At 37.9% G+C, this 23599-nt stretch overlaps 33 non-coding genes across 33 annotated transcripts; all 33 read right to left on the bottom strand.

The window, feature by feature from the left end:
- Window positions 1-268: 268 nt before the first annotated feature.
- Window positions 269-341, bottom strand: TRNAF-GAA (transfer RNA phenylalanine (anticodon GAA)). The gene has a single exon. It is a non-coding gene; the product is annotated as a tRNA-Phe (tRNA).
- Window positions 342-940: 599 nt separating this feature from the next.
- On the bottom strand, window positions 941-1013 carry TRNAF-GAA (transfer RNA phenylalanine (anticodon GAA)). The gene has a single exon. It is a non-coding gene; the product is annotated as a tRNA-Phe (tRNA).
- Window positions 1014-1612: 599 nt separating this feature from the next.
- TRNAF-GAA (transfer RNA phenylalanine (anticodon GAA)) lies at window positions 1613-1685 on the bottom strand. The gene has a single exon. It is a non-coding gene; the product is annotated as a tRNA-Phe (tRNA).
- Window positions 1686-2284: 599 nt separating this feature from the next.
- Window positions 2285-2357, bottom strand: TRNAF-GAA (transfer RNA phenylalanine (anticodon GAA)). The gene has a single exon. It is a non-coding gene; the product is annotated as a tRNA-Phe (tRNA).
- A 1145-nt stretch (window positions 2358-3502) lies between these two features.
- On the bottom strand, window positions 3503-3575 carry TRNAF-GAA (transfer RNA phenylalanine (anticodon GAA)). The gene has a single exon. It is a non-coding gene; the product is annotated as a tRNA-Phe (tRNA).
- Window positions 3576-4720: 1145 nt separating this feature from the next.
- TRNAF-GAA (transfer RNA phenylalanine (anticodon GAA)) lies at window positions 4721-4793 on the bottom strand. Its single transcript has one exon. It is a non-coding gene; the product is annotated as a tRNA-Phe (tRNA).
- Window positions 4794-5392: 599 nt separating this feature from the next.
- On the bottom strand, window positions 5393-5465 carry TRNAF-GAA (transfer RNA phenylalanine (anticodon GAA)). The gene has a single exon. It is a non-coding gene; the product is annotated as a tRNA-Phe (tRNA).
- Window positions 5466-6064: 599 nt separating this feature from the next.
- On the bottom strand, window positions 6065-6137 carry TRNAF-GAA (transfer RNA phenylalanine (anticodon GAA)). The gene has a single exon. It is a non-coding gene; the product is annotated as a tRNA-Phe (tRNA).
- Window positions 6138-6735: 598 nt separating this feature from the next.
- Window positions 6736-6808, bottom strand: TRNAF-GAA (transfer RNA phenylalanine (anticodon GAA)). Its single transcript has one exon. It is a non-coding gene; the product is annotated as a tRNA-Phe (tRNA).
- A 599-nt stretch (window positions 6809-7407) lies between these two features.
- On the bottom strand, window positions 7408-7479 carry TRNAF-GAA (transfer RNA phenylalanine (anticodon GAA)). The gene has a single exon. It is a non-coding gene; the product is annotated as a tRNA-Phe (tRNA).
- A 473-nt stretch (window positions 7480-7952) lies between these two features.
- On the bottom strand, window positions 7953-8025 carry TRNAF-GAA (transfer RNA phenylalanine (anticodon GAA)). Its single transcript has one exon. It is a non-coding gene; the product is annotated as a tRNA-Phe (tRNA).
- A 598-nt stretch (window positions 8026-8623) lies between these two features.
- Window positions 8624-8696, bottom strand: TRNAF-GAA (transfer RNA phenylalanine (anticodon GAA)). Its single transcript has one exon. It is a non-coding gene; the product is annotated as a tRNA-Phe (tRNA).
- Window positions 8697-9295: 599 nt separating this feature from the next.
- Window positions 9296-9368, bottom strand: TRNAF-GAA (transfer RNA phenylalanine (anticodon GAA)). Its single transcript has one exon. It is a non-coding gene; the product is annotated as a tRNA-Phe (tRNA).
- Window positions 9369-9967: 599 nt separating this feature from the next.
- TRNAF-GAA (transfer RNA phenylalanine (anticodon GAA)) lies at window positions 9968-10040 on the bottom strand. The gene has a single exon. It is a non-coding gene; the product is annotated as a tRNA-Phe (tRNA).
- Window positions 10041-10639: 599 nt separating this feature from the next.
- TRNAF-GAA (transfer RNA phenylalanine (anticodon GAA)) lies at window positions 10640-10712 on the bottom strand. The gene has a single exon. It is a non-coding gene; the product is annotated as a tRNA-Phe (tRNA).
- A 599-nt stretch (window positions 10713-11311) lies between these two features.
- On the bottom strand, window positions 11312-11384 carry TRNAF-GAA (transfer RNA phenylalanine (anticodon GAA)). The gene has a single exon. It is a non-coding gene; the product is annotated as a tRNA-Phe (tRNA).
- Window positions 11385-11983: 599 nt separating this feature from the next.
- Window positions 11984-12056, bottom strand: TRNAF-GAA (transfer RNA phenylalanine (anticodon GAA)). Its single transcript has one exon. It is a non-coding gene; the product is annotated as a tRNA-Phe (tRNA).
- A 598-nt stretch (window positions 12057-12654) lies between these two features.
- On the bottom strand, window positions 12655-12727 carry TRNAF-GAA (transfer RNA phenylalanine (anticodon GAA)). The gene has a single exon. It is a non-coding gene; the product is annotated as a tRNA-Phe (tRNA).
- A 599-nt stretch (window positions 12728-13326) lies between these two features.
- Window positions 13327-13398, bottom strand: TRNAF-GAA (transfer RNA phenylalanine (anticodon GAA)). Its single transcript has one exon. It is a non-coding gene; the product is annotated as a tRNA-Phe (tRNA).
- Window positions 13399-13871: 473 nt separating this feature from the next.
- Window positions 13872-13944, bottom strand: TRNAF-GAA (transfer RNA phenylalanine (anticodon GAA)). The gene has a single exon. It is a non-coding gene; the product is annotated as a tRNA-Phe (tRNA).
- Window positions 13945-14542: 598 nt separating this feature from the next.
- On the bottom strand, window positions 14543-14615 carry TRNAF-GAA (transfer RNA phenylalanine (anticodon GAA)). Its single transcript has one exon. It is a non-coding gene; the product is annotated as a tRNA-Phe (tRNA).
- Window positions 14616-15214: 599 nt separating this feature from the next.
- Window positions 15215-15287, bottom strand: TRNAF-GAA (transfer RNA phenylalanine (anticodon GAA)). Its single transcript has one exon. It is a non-coding gene; the product is annotated as a tRNA-Phe (tRNA).
- Window positions 15288-15886: 599 nt separating this feature from the next.
- On the bottom strand, window positions 15887-15959 carry TRNAF-GAA (transfer RNA phenylalanine (anticodon GAA)). The gene has a single exon. It is a non-coding gene; the product is annotated as a tRNA-Phe (tRNA).
- Window positions 15960-16558: 599 nt separating this feature from the next.
- TRNAF-GAA (transfer RNA phenylalanine (anticodon GAA)) lies at window positions 16559-16630 on the bottom strand. The gene has a single exon. It is a non-coding gene; the product is annotated as a tRNA-Phe (tRNA).
- A 473-nt stretch (window positions 16631-17103) lies between these two features.
- TRNAF-GAA (transfer RNA phenylalanine (anticodon GAA)) lies at window positions 17104-17176 on the bottom strand. Its single transcript has one exon. It is a non-coding gene; the product is annotated as a tRNA-Phe (tRNA).
- A 599-nt stretch (window positions 17177-17775) lies between these two features.
- TRNAF-GAA (transfer RNA phenylalanine (anticodon GAA)) lies at window positions 17776-17848 on the bottom strand. The gene has a single exon. It is a non-coding gene; the product is annotated as a tRNA-Phe (tRNA).
- Window positions 17849-18446: 598 nt separating this feature from the next.
- Window positions 18447-18519, bottom strand: TRNAF-GAA (transfer RNA phenylalanine (anticodon GAA)). Its single transcript has one exon. It is a non-coding gene; the product is annotated as a tRNA-Phe (tRNA).
- Window positions 18520-19118: 599 nt separating this feature from the next.
- On the bottom strand, window positions 19119-19191 carry TRNAF-GAA (transfer RNA phenylalanine (anticodon GAA)). Its single transcript has one exon. It is a non-coding gene; the product is annotated as a tRNA-Phe (tRNA).
- Window positions 19192-19790: 599 nt separating this feature from the next.
- TRNAF-GAA (transfer RNA phenylalanine (anticodon GAA)) lies at window positions 19791-19863 on the bottom strand. Its single transcript has one exon. It is a non-coding gene; the product is annotated as a tRNA-Phe (tRNA).
- Window positions 19864-21006: 1143 nt separating this feature from the next.
- TRNAF-GAA (transfer RNA phenylalanine (anticodon GAA)) lies at window positions 21007-21079 on the bottom strand. The gene has a single exon. It is a non-coding gene; the product is annotated as a tRNA-Phe (tRNA).
- Window positions 21080-21677: 598 nt separating this feature from the next.
- Window positions 21678-21750, bottom strand: TRNAF-GAA (transfer RNA phenylalanine (anticodon GAA)). Its single transcript has one exon. It is a non-coding gene; the product is annotated as a tRNA-Phe (tRNA).
- Window positions 21751-22351: 601 nt separating this feature from the next.
- Window positions 22352-22424, bottom strand: TRNAF-GAA (transfer RNA phenylalanine (anticodon GAA)). The gene has a single exon. It is a non-coding gene; the product is annotated as a tRNA-Phe (tRNA).
- A 599-nt stretch (window positions 22425-23023) lies between these two features.
- Window positions 23024-23096, bottom strand: TRNAF-GAA (transfer RNA phenylalanine (anticodon GAA)). Its single transcript has one exon. It is a non-coding gene; the product is annotated as a tRNA-Phe (tRNA).
- Between the last annotated feature and the right edge of the window lie 503 nt (window positions 23097-23599).

The following is a 23599-nucleotide window of genomic DNA, read 5'->3' as shown; positions in this document are numbered from 1 at the left end:
AAATTATCTACTCTATATGTGTCCTATATTTTCTTTGATATATATTCATTAAGAAATGTTTGTCTCTTTTAAGTTGACTGTATGTCCTCTTTTCTTGCAGTCTTGAAATATTTGATGTGACCAGAGGTATTGTGTAAAATCCATGTCTCTATTTTGTCTGGTTCAATCAGGACGTTTCTGTATTGAGAATCAGTTTATCTTGCCGAGTTCCGGGTGTAGTCTGAATTTGGCTTTATTTTACTAAGTTTTTTCTAACAATAAGATATCATGCCGAAACCCGGGATCGAACCAGGGACCTTTAGATCTTCAGTCTAACGCTCTCCCAACTGAGCTATTTCGGCTACATTACATCACAGCTTGTGTGATTTTTTTTCAGCACAAGTGTCCTGTGCAGGCAAAGACTCATGATATTTTCTGAGTCGTAGTAGCAGTGGTGTGTTGTTGGTGTGGTTAGAGGGTCTAAGGCGCTCCATACAGGTTGCATGTGTCCTGTAGACTTGGGTTCAAATACCTTTCCTGACAATCATTTTTGAATTTTTTGCCCTCCTGCAGCTGTATTTATGAGTTCCTATAAGACAAACCTCCAATCTAGTACCTTTTATTCAGGTAAATGCAGCTGTATTTATGACTTCCCATGAGATAAATCTCCAATCTAGTACCTTTTATTCAGGTAAATTATCTACTCTATATGTGTCCTATATTTTCTTTGATATATATTCATTAAGAAATGTTTGTCTCTTTTAAGTTGACTGTATGTCCTCTTTTCTTGCAGTCTTGAAATATTTGATGTGACCAGAGGTATTGTGTAAAATCCATGTCTCTATTTTGTCTGGTTCAATCAGGACGTTTCTGTATTGAGAATCAGTTTATCTTGCCGAGTTCCGGGTGTAGTCTGAATTTGGCTTTATTTTACTAAGTTTTTTCTAACAATAAGATATCATGCCGAAACCCGGGATCGAACCAGGGACCTTTAGATCTTCAGTCTAACGCTCTCCCAACTGAGCTATTTCGGCTACATTGCATCACAGCTTGTGTGATTTTTTTTCAGCACAAGTGTCCTGTGCAGGCAAAGACTCATGATATTTTCTGAGTCGTAGTAGCAGTGGTGTGTTGTCGGTGTGGTTAGAGGGTCTAAGGCGCTCCATACAGGTTGCATGTGTCCTGTAGACTTGGGTTCAAATACCTTTCCTGACAATCATTTTTGAATTTTTTGCCCTCCTGCAGCTGTATTTATGAGTTCCTATAAGACAAACCTCCAATCTAGTACCTTTTATTCAGGTAAATGCAGCTGTATTTATGACTTCCCATGAGATAAATCTCCAATCTAGTACCTTTTATTCAGGTAAATTATCTACTCTATATGTGTCCTATATTTTCTTTGATATATATTCATTAAGAAATGTTTGTCTCTTTTAAGTTGACTGTATGTCCTCTTTTCTTGCAGTCTTGAAATATTTGATGTGACCAGAGGTATTGTGTAAAATCCATGTCTCTATTTTGTCTGGTTCAATCAGGACGTTTCTGTATTGAGAATCAGTTTATCTTGCCGAGTTCCGGGTGTAGTCTGAATTTGGCTTTATTTTACTAAGTTTTTTCTAACAATAAGATATCATGCCGAAACCCGGGATCGAACCAGGGACCTTTAGATCTTCAGTCTAACGCTCTCCCAACTGAGCTATTTCGGCTACATTACATCACAGCTTGTGTGATTTTTTTTCAGCACAAGTGTCCTGTGCAGGCAAAGACTCATGATATTTTCTGAGTCGTAGTAGCAGTGGTGTGTTGTTGGTGTGGTTAGAGGGTCTAAGGCGCTCCATACAGGTTGCATGTGTCCTGTAGACTTGGGTTCAAATACCTTTCCTGACAATCATTTTTGAATTTTTTGCCCTCCTGCAGCTGTATTTATGAGTTCCTATAAGACAAACCTCCAATCTAGTACCTTTTATTCAGGTAAATGCAGCTGTATTTATGACTTCCCATGAGATAAATCTCCAATCTAGTACCTTTTATTCAGGTAAATTATCTACTCTATATGTGTCCTATATTTTCTTTGATATATATTCATTAAGAAATGTTTGTCTCTTTTAAGTTGACTGTATGTCCTCTTTTCTTGCAGTCTTGAAATATTTGATGTGACCAGAGGTATTGTGTAAAATCCATGTCTCTATTTTGTCTGGTTCAATCAGGACGTTTCTGTATTGAGAATCAGTTTATCTTGCCGAGTTCCGGGTGTAGTCTGAATTTGGCTTTATTTTACTAAGTTTTTTCTAACAATAAGATATCATGCCGAAACCCGGGATCGAACCAGGGACCTTTAGATCTTCAGTCTAACGCTCTCCCAACTGAGCTATTTCGGCTACATTGCATCACAGCTTGTGTGATTTTTTTTCAGCACAAGTGTCCTGTGCAGGCAAAGACTCATGATATTTTCTGAGTCGTAGTTGCAGTGGTGTGTTGTCGGTGTGGTTAGAGGGTCTAAGGCGCTCCATACAGGTTGCATGTGTCCTGTAGACTTGGGTTCAAATACCTTTCCTGACAATCATTTTTGAATTTTTTGCCCTCCTGCAGCTGTATTTATGAGTTCCTATAAGACAAACCTCCAATCTAGTACCTTTTATTCAGGTAAATGCAGCTGTATTTATGACTTCCCATGAGATAAATCTCCAATCTAGTACCTTTTATTCAGGTAAATTATCTACTCTATATGTGTCCTATATTTTCTTTGATATATATTCATTAAGAAATGTTTGTCTCTTTTAAGTTGACTGTATGTCCTCTTTTCTTGCAGTCTTGAAATATTTGATGTGACCAGAGGTATTGTGTAAAATCCATGTCTCTATTTTGTCTGGTTCAATCAGGACGTTTCTGTATTGAGAATCAGTTTATCTTGCCGAGTTCCGGGTGTAGTCTGAATTTGGCTTTATTTTACTAAGTTTTTTCTAACAATAAGATATCATGCCGAAACACGGGATCGAACCAGGGACCTTGAGATCTTCAGTCTAACGCTCTCCCAACTGAGCTATAAGGCGCTCCATACAGGTTGCATGTGTCCTGTAGACTTGGGTTCAAATACCTTTCCTGACAATCATTTTTGAATTTTTTGCCCTCCTGCAGCTGTATTTATGAGTTCCTATAAGACAAACCTCCAATCTAGTACCTTTTATTCAGGTAAATGCAGCTGTATTTATGACTTCCCATGAGATAAATCTCCAATCTAGTACCTTTTATTCAGGTAAATTATCTACTCTATATGTGTCCTATATTTTCTTTGATATATATTCATTAAGAAATGTTTGTCTCTTTTAAGTTGACTGTATGTCCTCTTTTCTTGCAGTCTTGAAATATTTGATGTGACCAGAGGTATTGTGTAAAATCCATGTCTCTATTTTGTCTGGTTCAATCAGGACGTTTCTGTATTGAGAATCAGTTTATCTTGCCGAGTTCCGGGTGTAGTCTGAATTTGGCTTTATTTTACTAAGTTTTTTCTAACAATAAGATATCATGCCGAAACCCGGGATCGAACCAGGGACCTTTAGATCTTCAGTCTAACGCTCTCCCAACTGAGCTATTTCGGCTACATTGCATCACAGCTTGTGTGATTTTTTTTCAGCACAAGTGTCCTGTGCAGGCAAAGACTCATGATATTTTCTGAGTCGTAGTAGCAGTGGTGTGTTGTCGGTGTGGTTAGAGGGTCTAAGGCGCTCCATACAGGTTGCATGTGTCCTGTAGACTTGGGTTCAAATACCTTTCCTGACAATCATTTTTGAATTTTTTGCCCTCCTGCAGCTGTATTTATGAGTTCCTATAAGACAAACCTCCAATCTAGTACCTTTTATTCAGGTAAATGCAGCTGTATTTATGACTTCCCATGAGATAAATCTCCAATCTAGTACCTTTTATTCAGGTAAATTATCTACTCTATATGTGTCCTATATTTTCTTTGATATATATTCATTAAGAAATGTTTGTCTCTTTTAAGTTGACTGTATGTCCTCTTTTCTTGCAGTCTTGAAATATTTGATGTGACCAGAGGTATTGTGTAAAATCCATGTCTCTATTTTGTCTGGTTCAATCAGGACGTTTCTGTATTGAGAATCAGTTTATCTTGCCGAGTTCCGGGTGTAGTCTGAATTTGGCTTTATTTTACTAAGTTTTTTCTAACAATAAGATATCATGCCGAAACACGGGATCGAACCAGGGACCTTGAGATCTTCAGTCTAACGCTCTCCCAACTGAGCTATAAGGCGCTCCATACAGGTTGCATGTGTCCTGTAGACTTGGGTTCAAATACCTTTCCTGACAATCATTTTTGAATTTTTTGCCCTCCTGCAGCTGTATTTATGAGTTCCTATAAGACAAACCTCCAATCTAGTACCTTTTATTCAGGTAAATGCAGCTGTATTTATGACTTCCCATGAGATAAATCTCCAATCTAGTACCTTTTATTCAGGTAAATTATCTACTCTATATGTGTCCTATATTTTCTTTGATATATATTCATTAAGAAATGTTTGTCTCTTTTAAGTTGACTGTATGTCCTCTTTTCTTGCAGTCTTGAAATATTTGATGTGACCAGAGGTATTGTGTAAAATCCATGTCTCTATTTTGTCTGGTTCAATCAGGACGTTTCTGTATTGAGAATCAGTTTATCTTGCCGAGTTCCGGGTGTAGTCTGAATTTGGCTTTATTTTACTAAGTTTTTTCTAACAATAAGATATCATGCCGAAACCCGGGATCGAACCAGGGACCTTTAGATCTTCAGTCTAACGCTCTCCCAACTGAGCTATTTCGGCTACATTGCATCACAGCTTGTGTGATTTTTTTTCAGCACAAGTGTCCTGTGCAGGCAAAGACTCATGATATTTTCTGAGTCGTAGTAGCAGTGGTGTGTTGTCGGTGTGGTTAGAGGGTCTAAGGCGCTCCATACAGGTTGCATGTGTCCTGTAGACTTGGGTTCAAATACCTTTCCTGACAATCATTTTTGAATTTTTTGCCCTCCTGCAGCTGTATTTATGAGTTCCTATAAGACAAACCTCCAATCTAGTACCTTTTATTCAGGTAAATGCAGCTGTATTTATGACTTCCCATGAGATAAATCTCCAATCTAGTACCTTTTATTCAGGTAAATTATCTACTCTATATGTGTCCTATATTTTCTTTGATATATATTCATTAAGAAATGTTTGTCTCTTTTAAGTTGACTGTATGTCCTCTTTTCTTGCAGTCTTGAAATATTTGATGTGACCAGAGGTATTGTGTAAAATCCATGTCTCTATTTTGTCTGGTTCAATCAGGACGTTTCTGTATTGAGAATCAGTTTATCTTGCCGAGTTCCGGGTGTAGTCTGAATTTGGCTTTATTTTACTAAGTTTTTTCTAACAATAAGATATCATGCCGAAACCCAGGATCGAACCAGGGACCTTTAGATCTTCAGTCTAACGCTCTCCCAACTGAGCTATTTCGGCTACATTGCATCACAGCTTGTGTGATTTTTTTTCAGCACAAGTGTCCTGTGCAGGCAAAGACTCATGATATTTTCTGAGTCGTAGTAGCAGTGGTGTGTTGTCGGTGTGGTTAGAGGGTCTAAGGCGCTCCATACAGGTTGCATGTGTCCTGTAGACTTGGGTTCAAATACCTTTCCTGACAATCATTTTTGAATTTTTTGCCCTCCTGCAGCTGTATTTATGAGTTCCTATAAGACAAACCTCCAATCTAGTACCTTTTATTCAGGTAAATGCAGCTGTATTTATGACTTCCCATGAGATAAATCTCCAATCTAGTACCTTTTATTCAGGTAAATTATCTACTCTATATGTGTCCTATATTTTCTTTGATATATATTCATTAAGAAATGTTTGTCTCTTTTAAGTTGACTGTATGTCCTCTTTTCTTGCAGTCTTGAAATATTTGATGTGACCAGAGGTATTGTGTAAAATCCATGTCTCTATTTTGTCTGGTTCAATCAGGACGTTTCTGTATTGAGAATCAGTTTATCTTGCCGAGTTCCGGGTGTAGTCTGAATTTGGCTTTATTTTACTAAGTTTTTTCTAACAATAAGATATCATGCCGAAACACGGGATCGAACCAGGGACCTTTAGATCTTCAGTCTAACGCTCTCCCAACTGAGCTATTTCGGCTACATTACATCACAGCTTGTGTGATTTTTTTTCAGCACAAGTGTCCTGTGCAGGCAAAGACTCATGATATTTTCTGAGTCGTAGTAGCAGTGGTGTGTTGTCGGTGTGGTTAGAGGGTCTAAGGCGCTCCATACAGGTTGCATGTGTCCTGTAGACTTGGGTTCAAATACCTTTCCTGACAATCATTTTTGAATTTTTTGCCCTCCTGCAGCTGTATTTATGAGTTCCTATAAGACAAACCTCCAATCTAGTACCTTTTATTCAGGTAAATGCAGCTGTATTTATGACTTCCCATGAGATAAATCTCCAATCTAGTACCTTTTATTCAGGTAAATTATCTACTCTATATGTGTCCTATATTTTCTTTGATATATATTCATTAAGAAATGTTTGTCTCTTTTAAGTTGACTGTATGTCCTCTTTTCTTGCAGTCTTGAAATATTTGATGTGACCAGAGGTATTGTGTAAAATCCATGTCTCTATTTTGTCTGGTTCAATCAGGACGTTTCTGTATTAGAATCAGTTTATCTTGCCGCGTTCCGGGTGTAGTCTGAATTTGGCTTTATTTTACTAAGTTTTTTCTAACAATAAGATATCATGCCGAAACCCAGGATCGAACCAGGGACCTTTAGATCTTCAGTCTAACGCTCTCCCAACTGAGCTATTTCGGCTACATTGCATCACAGCTTGTGTGATTTTTTTTCAGCACAAGTGTCCTGTGCAGGCAAAGACTCATGATATTTTCTGAGTCGTAGTAGCAGTGGTGTGTTGTCGGTGTGGTTAGAGGGTCTAAGGCGCTCCATACAGGTTGCATGTGTCCTGTAGACTTGGGTTCAAATACCTTTCCTGACAATCATTTTTGAATTTTTTGCCCTCCTGCAGCTGTATTTATGAGTTCCTATAAGACAAACCTCCAATCTAGTACCTTTTATTCAGGTAAATGCAGCTGTATTTATGACTTCCCATGAGATAAATCTCCAATCTAGTACCTTTTATTCAGGTAAATTATCTACTCTATATGTGTCCTATATTTTCTTTGATATATATTCATTAAGAAATGTTTGTCTCTTTTAAGTTGACTGTATGTCCTCTTTTCTTGCAGTCTTGAAATATTTGATGTGACCAGAGGTATTGTGTAAAATCCATGTCTCTATTTTGTCTGGTTCAATCAGGACGTTTCTGTATTGAGAATCAGTTTATCTTGCCGAGTTCCGGGTGTAGTCTGAATTTGGCTTTATTTTACTAAGTTTTTTCTAACAATAAGATATCATGCCGAAACACGGGATCGAACCAGGGACCTTTAGATCTTCAGTCTAACGCTCTCCCAACTGAGCTATAAGGCGCTCCATACAGGTTGCATGTGTCCTGTAGACTTGGGTTCAAATACCTTTCCTGACAATCATTTTTGAATTTTTTGCCCTCCTGCAGCTGTATTTATGAGTTCCTATAAGACAAACCTCCAATCTAGTACCTTTTATTCAGGTAAATGCAGCTGTATTTATGACTTCCCATGAGATAAATCTCCAATCTAGTACCTTTTATTCAGGTAAATTATCTACTCTATATGTGTCCTATATTTTCTTTGATATATATTCATTAAGAAATGTTTGTCTCTTTTAAGTTGACTGTATGTCCTCTTTTCTTGCAGTCTTGAAATATTTGATGTGACCAGAGGTATTGTGTAAAATCCATGTCTCTATTTTGTCTGGTTCAATCAGGACGTTTCTGTATTAGAATCAGTTTATCTTGCCGAGTTCCGGGTGTAGTCTGAATTTGGCTTTATTTTACTAAGTTTTTTCTAACAATAAGATATCATGCCGCAACCCGGGATCGAACCAGGGACCTTTAGATCTTCAGTCTAACGCTCTCCCAACTGAGCTATTTCGGCTACATTACATCACAGCTTGTGTGATTTTTTTTCAGCACAAGTGTCCTGTGCAGGCAAAGACTCATGATATTTTCTGAGTCGTAGTAGCAGTGGTGTGTTGTCGGTGTGGTTAGAGGGTCTAAGGCGCTCCATACAGGTTGCATGTGTCCTGTAGACTTGGGTTCAAATACCTTTCCTGACAATCATTTTTGAATTTTTTGCCCTCCTGCAGCTGTATTTATGAGTTCCTATAAGACAAACCTCCAATCTAGTACCTTTTATTCAGGTAAATGCAGCTGTATTTATGACTTCCCATGAGATAAATCTCCAATCTAGTACCTTTTATTCAGGTAAATTATCTACTCTATATGTGTCCTATATTTTCTTTGATATATATTCATTAAGAAATGTTTGTCTCTTTTAAGTTGACTGTATGTCCTCTTTTCTTGCAGTCTTGAAATATTTGATGTGACCAGAGGTATTGTGTAAAATCCATGTCTCTATTTTGTCTGGTTCAATCAGGACGTTTCTGTATTGGAATCAGTTTATCTTGCCGCGTTCCGGGTGTAGTCTGAATTTGGCTTTATTTTACTAAGTTTTTTCTAACAATAAGATATCATGCCGAAACCCGGGATCGAACCAGGGACCTTTAGATCTTCAGTCTAACGCTCTCCCAACTGAGCTATTTCGGCTACATTGCATCACAGCTTGTGTGATTTTTTTTCAGCACAAGTGTCCTGTGCAGGCAAAGACTCATGATATTTTCTGAGTCGTAGTAGCAGTGGTGTGTTGTCGGTGTGGTTAGAGGGTCTAAGGCGCTCAATGCAGGTTGCATGTGTCCTGTAGACTTGGGTTCAAATACCTTTCCTGACAATCATTTTTGAATTTTTTGCCCTCCTGCAGCTGTATTTATGAGTTCCTATAAGACAAACCTCCAATCTAGTACCTTTTATTCAGGTAAATGCAGCTGTATTTATGACTTCCCATGAGATAAATCTCCAATCTAGTACCTTTTATTCAGGTAAATTATCTACTCTATATGTGTCCTATATTTTCTTTGATATATATTCATTAAGAAATGTTTGTCTCTTTTAAGTTGACTGTATGTCCTCTTTTCTTGCAGTCTTGAAATATTTGATGTGACCAGAGGTATTGTGTAAAATCCATGTCTCTATTTTGTCTGGTTCAATCAGGACGTTTCTGTATTGAGAATCAGTTTATCTTGCCGAGTTCCGGGTGTAGTCTGAATTTGGCTTTATTTTACTAAGTTTTTTCTAACAATAAGATATCATGCCGAAACCCGGGATCGAACCAGGGACCTTTAGATCTTCAGTCTAACGCTCTCCCAACTGAGCTATTTCGGCTACATTACATCACAGCTTGTGTGATTTTTTTTCAGCACAAGTGTCCTGTGCAGGCAAAGACTCATGATATTTTCTGAGTCGTAGTAGCAGTGGTGTGTTGTCGGTGTGGTTAGAGGGTCTAAGGCGCTCCATACAGGTTGCATGTGTCCTGTAGACTTGGGTTCAAATACCTTTCCTGACAATCATTTTTGAATTTTTTGCCCTCCTGCAGCTGTATTTATGAGTTCCTATAAGACAAACCTCCAATCTAGTACCTTTTATTCAGGTAAATGCAGCTGTATTTATGACTTCCCATGAGATAAATCTCCAATCTAGTACCTTTTATTCAGGTAAATTATCTACTCTATATGTGTCCTATATTTTCTTTGATATATATTCATTAAGAAATGTTTGTCTCTTTTAAGTTGACTGTATGTCCTCTTTTCTTGCAGTCTTGAAATATTTGATGTGACCAGAGGTATTGTGTAAAATCCATGTCTCTATTTTGTCTGGTTCAATCAGGACGTTTCTGTATTGAGAATCAGTTTATCTTGCCGAGTTCCGGGTGTAGTCTGAATTTGGCTTTATTTTACTAAGTTTTTTCTAACAATAAGATATCATGCCGAAACCCAGGATCGAACCAGGGACCTTTAGATCTTCAGTCTAACGCTCTCCCAACTGAGCTATTTCGGCTACATTGCATCACAGCTTGTGTGATTTTTTTTCAGCACAAGTGTCCTGTGCAGGCAAAGACTCATGATATTTTCTGAGTCGTAGTAGCAGTGGTGTGTTGTCGGTGTGGTTAGAGGGTCTAAGGCGCTCCATACAGGTTGCATGTGTCCTGTAGACTTGGGTTCAAATACCTTTCCTGACAATCATTTTTGAATTTTTTGCCCTCCTGCAGCTGTATTTATGAGTTCCTATAAGACAAACCTCCAATCTAGTACCTTTTATTCAGGTAAATGCAGCTGTATTTATGACTTCCCATGAGATAAATCTCCAATCTAGTACCTTTTATTCAGGTAAATTATCTACTCTATATGTGTCCTATATTTTCTTTGATATATATTCATTAAGAAATGTTTGTCTCTTTTAAGTTGACTGTATGTCCTCTTTTCTTGCAGTCTTGAAATATTTGATGTGACCAGAGGTATTGTGTAAAATCCATGTCTCTATTTTGTCTGGTTCAATCAGGACGTTTCTGTATTGAGAATCAGTTTATCTTGCCGAGTTCCGGGTGTAGTCTGAATTTGGCTTTATTTTACTAAGTTTTTTCTAACAATAAGATATCATGCCGAAACACGGGATCGAACCAGGGACCTTTAGATCTTCAGTCTAACGCTCTCCCAACTGAGCTATTTCGGCTACATTGCATCACAGCTTGTGTGATTTTTTTTCAGCACAAGTGTCCTGTGCAGGCAAAGACTCATGATATTTTCTGAGTCGTAGTAGCAGTGGTGTGTTGTCGGTGTGGTTAGAGGGTCTAAGGCGCTCCATACAGGTTGCATGTGTCCTGTAGACTTGGGTTCAAATACCTTTCCTGACAATCATTTTTGAATTTTTTGCCCTCCTGCAGCTGTATTTATGAGTTCCTATAAGACAAACCTCCAATCTAGTACCTTTTATTCAGGTAAATGCAGCTGTATTTATGACTTCCCATGAGATAAATCTCCAATCTAGTACCTTTTATTCAGGTAAATTATCTACTCTATATGTGTCCTATATTTTCTTTGATATATATTCATTAAGAAATGTTTGTCTCTTTTAAGTTGACTGTATGTCCTCTTTTCTTGCAGTCTTGAAATATTTGATGTGACCAGAGGTATTGTGTAAAATCCATGTCTCTATTTTGTCTGGTTCAATCAGGACGTTTCTGTATTGAGAATCAGTTTATCTTGCCGAGTTCCGGGTGTAGTCTGAATTTGGCTTTATTTTACTAAGTTTTTTCTAACAATAAGATATCATGCCGAAACCCAGGATCGAACCAGGGACCTTTAGATCTTCAGTCTAACGCTCTCCCAACTGAGCTATTTCGGCTACATTGCATCACAGCTTGTGTGATTTTTTTTCAGCACAAGTGTCCTGTGCAGGCAAAGACTCATGATATTTTCTGAGTCGTAGTAGCAGTGGTGTGTTGTCGGTGTGGTTAGAGGGTCTAAGGCGCTCCATACAGGTTGCATGTGTCCTGTAGACTTGGGTTCAAATACCTTTCCTGACAATCATTTTTGAATTTTTTGCCCTCCTGCAGCTGTATTTATGAGTTCCTATAAGACAAACCTCCAATCTAGTACCTTTTATTCAGGTAAATGCAGCTGTATTTATGACTTCCCATGAGATAAATCTCCAATCTAGTACCTTTTATTCAGGTAAATTATCTACTCTATATGTGTCCTATATTTTCTTTGATATATATTCATTAAGAAATGTTTGTCTCTTTTAAGTTGACTGTATGTCCTCTTTTCTTGCAGTCTTGAAATATTTGATGTGACCAGAGGTATTGTGTAAAATCCATGTCTCTATTTTGTCTGGTTCAATCAGGACGTTTCTGTATTGAGAATCAGTTTATCTTGCCGAGTTCCGGGTGTAGTCTGAATTTGGCTTTATTTTACTAAGTTTTTTCTAACAATAAGATATCATGCCGAAACACGGGATCGAACCAGGGACCTTTAGATCTTCAGTCTAACGCTCTCCCAACTGAGCTATTTCGGCTACATTACATCACAGCTTGTGTGATTTTTTTTCAGCACAAGTGTCCTGTGCAGGCAAAGACTCATGATATTTTCTGAGTCGTAGTAGCAGTGGTGTGTTGTCGGTGTGGTTAGAGGGTCTAAGGCGCTCCATACAGGTTGCATGTGTCCTGTAGACTTGGGTTCAAATACCTTTCCTGACAATCATTTTTGAATTTTTTGCCCTCCTGCAGCTGTATTTATGAGTTCCTATAAGACAAACCTCCAATCTAGTACCTTTTATTCAGGTAAATGCAGCTGTATTTATGACTTCCCATGAGATAAATCTCCAATCTAGTACCTTTTATTCAGGTAAATTATCTACTCTATATGTGTCCTATATTTTCTTTGATATATATTCATTAAGAAATGTTTGTCTCTTTTAAGTTGACTGTATGTCCTCTTTTCTTGCAGTCTTGAAATATTTGATGTGACCAGAGGTATTGTGTAAAATCCATGTCTCTATTTTGTCTGGTTCAATCAGGACGTTTCTGTATTAGAATCAGTTTATCTTGCCGCGTTCCGGGTGTAGTCTGAATTTGGCTTTATTTTACTAAGTTTTTTCTAACAATAAGATATCATGCCGAAACCCAGGATCGAACCAGGGACCTTTAGATCTTCAGTCTAACGCTCTCCCAACTGAGCTATTTCGGCTACATTGCATCACAGCTTGTGTGATTTTTTTTCAGCACAAGTGTCCTGTGCAGGCAAAGACTCATGATATTTTCTGAGTCGTAGTAGCAGTGGTGTGTTGTCGGTGTGGTTAGAGGGTCTAAGGCGCTCCATACAGGTTGCATGTGTCCTGTAGACTTGGGTTCAAATACCTTTCCTGACAATCATTTTTGAATTTTTTGCCCTCCTGCAGCTGTATTTATGAGTTCCTATAAGACAAACCTCCAATCTAGTACCTTTTATTCAGGTAAATGCAGCTGTATTTATGACTTCCCATGAGATAAATCTCCAATCTAGTACCTTTTATTCAGGTAAATTATCTACTCTATATGTGTCCTATATTTTCTTTGATATATATTCATTAAGAAATGTTTGTCTCTTTTAAGTTGACTGTATGTCCTCTTTTCTTGCAGTCTTGAAATATTTGATGTGACCAGAGGTATTGTGTAAAATCCATGTCTCTATTTTGTCTGGTTCAATCAGGACGTTTCTGTATTGAGAATCAGTTTATCTTGCCGAGTTCCGGGTGTAGTCTGAATTTGGCTTTATTTTACTAAGTTTTTTCTAACAATAAGATATCATGCCGAAACACGGGATCGAACCAGGGACCTTTAGATCTTCAGTCTAACGCTCTCCCAACTGAGCTATAAGGCGCTCCATACAGGTTGCATGTGTCCTGTAGACTTGGGTTCAAATACCTTTCCTGACAATCATTTTTGAATTTTTTGCCCTCCTGCAGCTGTATTTATGAGTTCCTATAAGACAAACCTCCAATCTAGTACCTTTTATTCAGGTAAATGCAGCTGTATTTATGACTTCCCATGAGATAAATCTCCAATCTAGTACCTTTTATTCAGGTAAATTATCTACTCTATATGTGTCCTATATTTTCTTTGATATATATTCATTAAGAAATGTTTGTCTCTTTTAAGTTGACTGTATGTCCTCTTTTCTTGCAGTCTTGAAATATTTGATGTGACCAGAGGTATTGTGTAAAATCCATGTCTCTATTTTGTCTGGTTCAATCAGGACGTTTCTGTATTAGAATCAGTTTATCTTGCCGAGTTCCGGGTGTAGTCTGAATTTGGCTTTATTTTACTAAGTTTTTTCTAACAATAAGATATCATGCCGCAACCCGGGATCGAACCAGGGACCTTTAGATCTTCAGTCTAACGCTCTCCCAACTGAGCTATTTCGGCTACATTACATCACAGCTTGTGTGATTTTTTTTCAGCACAAGTGTCCTGTGCAGGCAAAGACTCATGATATTTTCTGAGTCGTAGTAGCAGTGGTGTGTTGTCGGTGTGGTTAGAGGGTCTAAGGCGCTCCATACAGGTTGCATGTGTCCTGTAGACTTGGGTTCAAATACCTTTCCTGACAATCATTTTTGAATTTTTTGCCCTCCTGCAGCTGTATTTATGAGTTCCTATAAGACAAACCTCCAATCTAGTACCTTTTATTCAGGTAAATGCAGCTGTATTTATGACTTCCCATGAGATAAATCTCCAATCTAGTACCTTTTATTCAGGTAAATTATCTACTCTATATGTGTCCTATATTTTCTTTGATATATATTCATTAAGAAATGTTTGTCTCTTTTAAGTTGACTGTATGTCCTCTTTTCTTGCAGTCTTGAAATATTTGATGTGACCAGAGGTATTGTGTAAAATCCATGTCTCTATTTTGTCTGGTTCAATCAGGACGTTTCTGTATTGGAATCAGTTTATCTTGCCGCGTTCCGGGTGTAGTCTGAATTTGGCTTTATTTTACTAAGTTTTTTCTAACAATAAGATATCATGCCGAAACCCGGGATCGAACCAGGGACCTTTAGATCTTCAGTCTAACGCTCTCCCAACTGAGCTATTTCGGCTACATTGCATCACAGCTTGTGTGATTTTTTTTCAGCACAAGTGTCCTGTGCAGGCAAAGACTCATGATATTTTCTGAGTCGTAGTAGCAGTGGTGTGTTGTCGGTGTGGTTAGAGGGTCTAAGGCGCTCCATGCAGGTTGCATGTGTCCTGTAGACTTGGGTTCAAATACCTTTCCTGACAATCATTTTTGAATTTTTTGCCCTCCTGCAGCTGTATTTATGAGTTCCTATAAGACAAACCTCCAATCTAGTACCTTTTATTCAGGTAAATGCAGCTGTATTTATGACTTCCCATGAGATAAATCTCCAATCTAGTACCTTTTATTCAGGTAAATTATCTACTCTATATGTGTCCTATATTTTCTTTGATATATATTCATTAAGAAATGTTTGTCTCTTTTAAGTTGACTGTATGTCCTCTTTTCTTGCAGTCTTGAAATATTTGATGTGACCAGAGGTATTGTGTAAAATCCATGTCTCTATTTTGTCTGGTTCAATCAGGACGTTTCTGTATTGAGAATCAGTTTATCTTGCCGAGTTCCGGGTGTAGTCTGAATTTGGCTTTATTTTACTAAGTTTTTTCTAACAATAAGATATCATGCCGAAACCCGGGATCGAACCAGGGACCTTTAGATCTTCAGTCTAACGCTCTCCCAACTGAGCTATTTCGGCTACATTACATCACAGCTTGTGTGATTTTTTTTCAGCACAAGTGTCCTGTGCAGGCAAAGACTCATGATATTTTCTGAGTCGTAGTAGCAGTGGTGTGTTGTCGGTGTGGTTAGAGGGTCTAAGGCGCTCCATACAGGTTGCATGTGTCCTGTAGACTTGGGTTCAAATACCTTTCCTGACAATCATTTTTGAATTTTTTGCCCTCCTGCAGCTGTATTTATGAGTTCCTATAAGACAAACCTCCAATCTAGTACCTTTTATTCAGGTAAATGCAGCTGTATTTATGACTTCCCATGAGATAAATCTCCAATCTAGTACCTTTTATTCAGGTAAATTATCTACTCTATATGTGTCCTATATTTTCTTTGATATATATTCATTAAGAAATGTTTGTCTCTTTTAAGTTGACTGTATGTCCTCTTTTCTTGCAGTCTTGAAATATTTGATGTGACCAGAGGTATTGTGTAAAATCCATGTCTCTATTTTGTCTGGTTCAATCAGGACGTTTCTGTATTGAGAATCAGTTTATCTTGCCGAGTTCCGGGTGTAGTCTGAATTTGGCTTTATTTTACTAAGTTTTTTCTGACAATAAGATATCATGCCGAAACCCAGGATCGAACCAGGGACCTTTAGATCTTCAGTCTAACGCTCTCCCAACTGAGCTATTTCGGCTACATTGCATCACAGCTTGTGTGATTTTTTTTCAGCACAAGTGTCCTGTGCAGGCAAAGACTCATGATATTTTCTGAGTCGTAGTAGCAGTGGTGTGTTGTCGGTGTGGTTAGAGGGTCTAAGGCGCTCCATACAGGTTGCATGTGTCCTGTAGACTTGGGTTCAAATACCTTTCCTGACAATCATTTTTGAATTTTTTGCCCTCCTGCAGCTGTATTTATGAGTTCCTATAAGACAAACCTCCAATCTAGTACCTTTTATTCAGGTAAATGCAGCTGTATTTATGACTTCCCATGAGATAAATCTCCAATCTAGTACCTTTTATTCAGGTAAATTATCTACTCTATATGTGTCCTATATTTTCTTTGATATATATTCATTAAGAAATGTTTGTCTCTTTTAAGTTGACTGTATGTCCTCTTTTCTTGCAGTCTTGAAATATTTGATGTGACCAGAGGTATTGTGTAAAATCCATGTCTCTATTTTGTCTGGTTCAATCAGGACGTTTCTGTATTGAGAATCAGTTTATCTTGCCGAGTTCCGGGTGTAGTCTGAATTTGGCTTTATTTTACTAAGTTTTTTCTAACAATAAGATATCATGCCGAAACACGGGATCGAACCAGGGACCTTTAGATCTTCAGTCTAACGCTCTCCCAACTGAGCTATAAGGCGCTCCATACAGGTTGCATGTGTCCTGTAGACTTGGGTTCAAATACCTTTCCTGACAATCATTTTTGAATTTTTTGCCCTCCTGCAGCTGTATTTATGAGTTCCTATAAGACAAACCTCCAATCTAGTACCTTTTATTCAGGTAAATGCAGCTGTATTTATGACTTCCCATGAGATAAATCTCCAATCTAGTACCTTTTATTCAGGTAAATTATCTACTCTATATGTGTCCTATATTTTCTTTGATATATATTCATTAAGAAATGTTTGTCTCTTTTAAGTTGACTGTATGTCCTCTTTTCTTGCAGTCTTGAAATATTTGATGTGACCAGAGGTATTGTGTAAAATCCATGTCTCTATTTTGTCTGGTTCAATCAGGACGTTTCTGTATTAGAATCAGTTTATCTTGCCGAGTTCCGGGTGTAGTCTGAATTTGGCTTTATTTTACTAAGTTTTTTCTAACAATAAGATATCATGCCGAAACCCGGGATCGAACCAGGGACCTTTAGATCTTCAGTCTAACGCTCTCCCAACTGAGCTATTTCGGCTACATTGCATCACAGCTTGTGTGATTTTTTTTCAGCACAAGTGTCCTGTGCAGGCAAAGACTCATGATATTTTCTGAGTCGTAGTAGCAGTGGTGTGTTGTCGGTGTGGTTAGAGGGTCTAAGGCGCTCCATACAGGTTGCATGTGTCCTGTAGACTTGGGTTCAAATACCTTTCCTGACAATCATTTTTGAATTTTTTGCCCTCCTGCAGCTGTATTTATGAGTTCCTATAAGACAAACCTCCAATCTAGTACCTTTTATTCAGGTAAATGCAGCTGTATTTATGACTTCCCATGAGATAAATCTCCAATCTAGTACCTTTTATTCAGGTAAATTATCTACTCTATATGTGTCCTATATTTTCTTTGATATATATTCATTAAGAAATGTTTGTCTCTTTTAAGTTGACTGTATGTCCTCTTTTCTTGCAGTCTTGAAATATTTGATGTGACCAGAGGTATTGTGTAAAATCCATGTCTCTATTTTGTCTGGTTCAATCAGGACGTTTCTGTATTGAGAATCAGTTTATCTTGCCGAGTTCCGGGTGTAGTCTGAATTTGGCTTTATTTTACTAAGTTTTTTCTAACAATAAGATATCATGCCGAAACCCGGGATCGAACCAGGGACCTTTAGATCTTCAGTCTAACGCTCTCCCAACTGAGCTATTTCGGCTACATTACATCACAGCTTGTGTGATTTTTTTTCAGCACAAGTGTCCTGTGCAGGCAAAGACTCATGATATTTTCTGAGTCGTAGTAGCAGTGGTGTGTTGTTGGTGTGGTTAGAGGGTCTAAGGCGCTCCATACAGGTTGCATGTGTCCTGTAGACTTGGGTTCAAATACCTTTCCTGACAATCATTTTTGAATTTTTTGCCCTCCTGCAGCTGTATTTATGAGTTCCTATAAGACAAACCTCCAATCTAGTACCTTTTATTCAGGTAAATGCAGCTGTATTTATGACTTCCCATGAGATAAATCTCCAATCTAGTACCTTTTATTCAGGTAAATTATCTACTCTATATGTGTCCTATATTTTCTTTGATATATATTCATTAAGAAATGTTTGTCTCTTTTAAGTTGACTGTATGTCCTCTTTTCTTGCAGTCTTGAAATATTTGATGTGACCAGAGGTATTGTGTAAAATCCATGTCTCTATTTTGTCTGGTTCAATCAGGACGTTTCTGTATTAGAATCAGTTTATCTTGCCGAGTTCCGGGTGTAGTCTGAATTTGGCTTTATTTTACTAAGTTTTTTCTAACAATAAGATATCATGCCGAAACCCGGGATCGAACCAGGGACCTTTAGATCTTCAGTCTAACGCTCTCCCAACTGAGCTATTTCGGCTACATTGCATCACAGCTTGTGTGATTTTTTTTCAGCACAAGTGTCCTGTGCAGGCAAAGACTCATGATATTTTCTGAGTCGTAGTAGCAGTGGTGTGTTGTCGGTGTGGTTAGAGGGTCTAAGGCGCTCCATACAGGTTGCATGTGTCCTGTAGACTTGGGTTCAAATACCTTTCCTGACAATCATTTTTGAATTTTTTGCCCTCCTGCAGCTGTATTTATGAGTTCCTATAAGACAAACCTCCAATCTAGTACCTTTTATTCAGGTAAATGCAGCTGTATTTATGACTTCCCATGAGATAAATCTCCAATCTAGTACCTTTTATTCAGGTAAATTATCTACTCTATATGTGTCCTATATTTTCTTTGATATATATTCATTAAGAAATGTTTGTCTCTTTTAAGTTGACTGTATGTCCTCTTTTCTTGCAGTCTTGAAATATTTGATGTGACCAGAGGTATTGTGTAAAATCCATGTCTCTATTTTGTCTGGTTCAATCAGGACGTTTCTGTATTGAGAATCAGTTTATCTTGCCGAGTTCCGGGTGTAGTCTGAATTTGGCTTTATTTTACTAAGTTTTTTCTAACAATAAGATATCATGCCGAAACCCGGGATCGAACCAGGGACCTTTAGATCTTCAGTCTAACGCTCTCCCAACTGAGCTATTTCGGCTACATTACATCACAGCTTGTGTGATTTTTTTTCAGCACAAGTGTCCTGTGCAGGCAAAGACTCATGATATTTTCTGAGTCGTAGTAGCAGTGGTGTGTTGTTGGTGTGGTTAGAGGGTCTAAGGCGCTCCATACAGGTTGCATGTGTCCTGTAGACTTGGGTTCAAATACCTTTCCTGACAATCATTTTTGAATTTTTTGCCCTCCTGCAGCTGTATTTATGAGTTCCTATAAGACAAACCTCCAATCTAGTACCTTTTATTCAGGTAAATGCAGCTGTATTTATGACTTCCCATGAGATAAATCTCCAATCTAGTACCTTTTATTCAGGTAAATTATCTACTCTATATGTGTCCTATATTTTCTTTGATATATATTCATTAAGAAATGTTTGTCTCTTTTAAGTTGACTGTATGTCCTCTTTTCTTGCAGTCTTGAAATATTTGATGTGACCAGAGGTATTGTGTAAAATCCATGTCTCTATTTTGTCTGGTTCAATCAGGACGTTTCTGTATTGAGAATCAGTTTATCTTGCCGAGTTCCGGGTGTAGTCTGAATTTGGCTTTATTTTACTAAGTTTTTTCTAACAATAAGATATCATGCCGAAACCCGGGATCGAACCAGGGACCTTTAGATCTTCAGTCTAACGCTCTCCCAACTGAGCTATTTCGGCTACATTGCATCACAGCTTGTGTGATTTTTTTTCAGCACAAGTGTCCTGTGCAGGCAAAGACTCATGATATTTTCTGAGTCGTAGTAGCAGTGGTGTGTTGTCGGTGTGGTTAGAGGGTCTAAGGCGCTCCATACAGGTTGCATGTGTCCTGTAGACTTGGGTTCAAATACCTTTCCTGACTATCATTTTTGAATTTTTTGCCCTCCTGCAGCTGTATTTGAGTTCCTATAAGACAAACCTCCAATCTAGTACCTTTTATTCAGGTAAATGCAGCTGTATTTATGACTTCCCATGAGATAAATCTCCAATCTAGTACCTTTTATTCAGGTAAATTATCTACTCTATATGTGTCCTATATTTTCTTTGATATATATTCATTAAGAAATGTTTGTCTCTTTTAAGTTGACTGTATGTCCTCTTTTCTTGCAGTCTTGAAATATTTGATGTGACCAGAGGTATTGTGTAAAATCCATGTCTCTATTTTGTCTGGTTCAATCAGGACGTTTCTGTATTGAGAATCAGTTTATCTTGCCGAGTTCCGGGTGTAGTCTGAATTTGGCTTTATTTTACTAAGTTTTTTCTAACAATAAGATATCATGCCGAAACACGGGATCGAACCAGGGACCTTGAGATCTTCAGTCTAACGCTCTCCCAACTGAGCTATAAGGCGCTCCATACAGGTTGCATGTGTCCTGTAGACTTGGGTTCAAATACCTTTCCTGACAATCATTTTTGAATTTTTTGCCCTCCTGCAGCTGTATTTATGAGTTCCTATAAGACAAACCTCCAATCTAGTACCTTTTATTCAGGTAAATGCAGCTGTATTTATGACTTCCCATGACATAAATCTCCAATCTAGTACCTTTTATTCAGGTAAATTATCTACTCTATATGTGTCCTATATTTTCTTTGATATATATTCATTAAGAAATGTTTGTCTCTTTTAAGTTGACTGTATGTCCTCTTTTCTTGCAGTCTTGAAATATTTGATGTGACCAGAGGTAATGTGTAAAATCCATGTCTCTATTTTGTCTGGTTCAATCAGGACGTTTCTGTATTGAGAATCAGTTTATCTTGCCGAGTTCCGGGTGTAGTCTGAATTTGGCTTTATTTTACTAAGTTTTTTCTAACAATAAGATATCATGCCGAAACCCGGGATCGAACCAGGGACCTTTAGATCTTCAGTCTAACGCTCTCCCAACTGAGCTATTTCGGCTACATTGCATCACAGCTTGTGTGATTTTTTTTCAGCACAAGTGTCCTGTGCAGGCAAAGACTCATGATATTTTCTGAGTCGTAGTAGCACGGTGTGTTGTCGGTGTGGTTAGAGGGTCTAAGGTGCTCCATACAGGTTGCATGTGTCCTGTAGACTTGGGTTCAAATACCTTTCCTGACAATCATTTTTGAATTTTTTGCCCTCCTGCAGCTGTATTTATGAGTTCCCATAAGACAAACCTCCAATCTAGTACCTTTTATTCAGGTAAATGCAGCTGTATTTATGACTTCCCATGAGATAAATCTCCAATCTAGTACCTTTTATTCAGGTAAATTATCTACTCTATATGTGTCCTATATTTTCTTTGATATATATTCATTAAGAAATGTTTGTCTCTTTTAAGTTGACTGTATGTCCTCTTTTCTTGCAGTCTTGAAATATTTGATGTGACCAGAGGTATTGTGTTAAATCCATGTCTCTATTTTGTCTGGTTCAATCAGGACGTTTCTGTATTGAGAATCAGTTTATCTTGCCGAGTTCCAGGTGTAGTCTGAATTTGGCATTATTTTACTAAGTTTTTTCTAACAATAAAATATCATGCCGAAACCCGGGATCGAGCCAGGGACCTTTAGATCTTCAGTCTAACGCTCTCCCAACTGAGCTATTTCGGCTACATTGCTTTATAGTTTGTGTGATTTTTTTTTTCAGCACAAGTGTCCTGTGCAGGCAAAGACTCATGATATTTTCTGAGTCGTAGTAGCAGTGGTGTGTTGTCGGTGTGGTTAGAGGGTCTAAGGCGCTCCATGCAGGTTGCATGTGTCCTGTAGACTTGGGTTCAAATACCTTTCCTGACAATCATTTTTGAATTTTTTGCCCTCCTGCAGCTGTATTTATGAGTTCCCATAAGACAAACCTCCAATCTAGTACCTTTTATTCAGGTAATTGCAGCTGTATTTATCACTTCCCATGAGATAAATCTCCAATCTAGTACCTTTTATTCAGGTAAATTATCTACTCTATATGTGTCCTATATTTTCTTTGATATATATTCATTAAGAAATGTTTGTCTCTTTTAAGTTGACTGTATGTCCTCTTTTCTTGCAGTCTTGAAATATTTGATGTGACCAGAGGTATTGTGTAAAATCCATGTCTCTATTTTGTCTGGTTCAATCAGGACGTTTCTGTATTGAGAATCAGTTTATCTTGCCGAGTTCCGGGTGTAGTCTGAATTTGGCTTTATTTTACTAAGTTTTTTCTAACAATAAGATATCATGCCGAAACCCGGGATCGAACCAGGGACCTTTAGATCTTCAGTCTAACGCTCTCCCAACTGAGCTATTTCGGCTACATTGCATCACAGCTTGTGTGATTTTTTTTCAGCACAAGTGTCCTGTGCAGGCAAAGACTCATGATATTTTCTGAGTCGTAGTAGCAGTGGTGTGTTGTCGGTGTGGTTAGAGGGTCTAAGGCGCTCCATACAGGTTGCATGTGTCCTGTAGACTTGGGTTCAAATACCTTTCCTGACAATCATTTTTGAATTTTTTGCCCTCCTGCAGCTGTATTTATGAGTTCCTATAAGACAAACCTCCAATCTAGTACCTTTTATTCAGGTAAATGCAGCTGTATGTATGACTTCCCATGAGATAAATCTCCAATCTAGTACCTTTTATTCAGGTAAATTATCTACTCTATATGTGTCCTATATTTTCTTTGATATATATTCATTAAGAAATGTTTGTCTCTTTTAAGTTGACTGTATGTCCACTTTTCTTGCAGTCTTGAAATATTTGATGTGACCAGAGGTATTGTGTTAAATCCATGTCTCTATTTTGTCTGGTTCAATCAGGACGTTTCTGTATTGAGAAGCAGTTTATCTTGCCGAGTTCCGGGTGTAGTCTGAATTTGGCTTTATTTTACTAAGTTTTTTCTAACAATAAGATATCATGCCGAAACCCGGGATCGAACCAGGGACCTTTAGATCTTCAGTCTAACGCTCTCCCAACTGAGCTATTTCGGCTACATTGCATCACAGCTTGTGTGATTTTTTTTCAGCACAAGTGTCCTGTGCAGGCAAAGACTCATGATATTTTCTGAGTCGTAGTAGCAGTGGTGTGTTGTCGGTGTGGTTAGAGGGTCTAAGGCGCTCCATACAGGTTGCATGTGTCCTGTAGACTTGGGTTCAAATACCTTTCCTGACAATCATTTTTGAATTTTTTGCCCTCCTGCAGCTGTATTTATGAGTTCCTATAAGACAAACCTCCAATCTAGTACCTTTTATTCAGGTAAATGCAGCTGTATTTATGACTTCCCATGAGATAAATCTCCAATCTAGTACCTTTTATTCAGGTAAATTATCTACTCTATATGTGTCCTATATTTTCTTTGATATATATTCATTAAGAAATGTTTGTCTCTTTTAAGTTGACTGTATGTCCTCTTTTCTTGCAGTCTTGAAATATTTGATGTGACCAGAGGTATTGTGTTAAATCCATGTCTCTATTTTGTCTGGTTCAATCAGGA

The sequence above is a fragment of the Hyperolius riggenbachi genome, chromosome 6 (assembly GCF_040937935.1).
Source record: "Hyperolius riggenbachi isolate aHypRig1 chromosome 6, aHypRig1.pri, whole genome shotgun sequence".
Taxonomy (NCBI): Eukaryota; Metazoa; Chordata; class Amphibia; order Anura; family Hyperoliidae; genus Hyperolius; species Hyperolius riggenbachi.
Note: the sequence above shows the minus strand (reverse complement) of the source record. Positions and strands in the feature narration are given on the sequence as shown.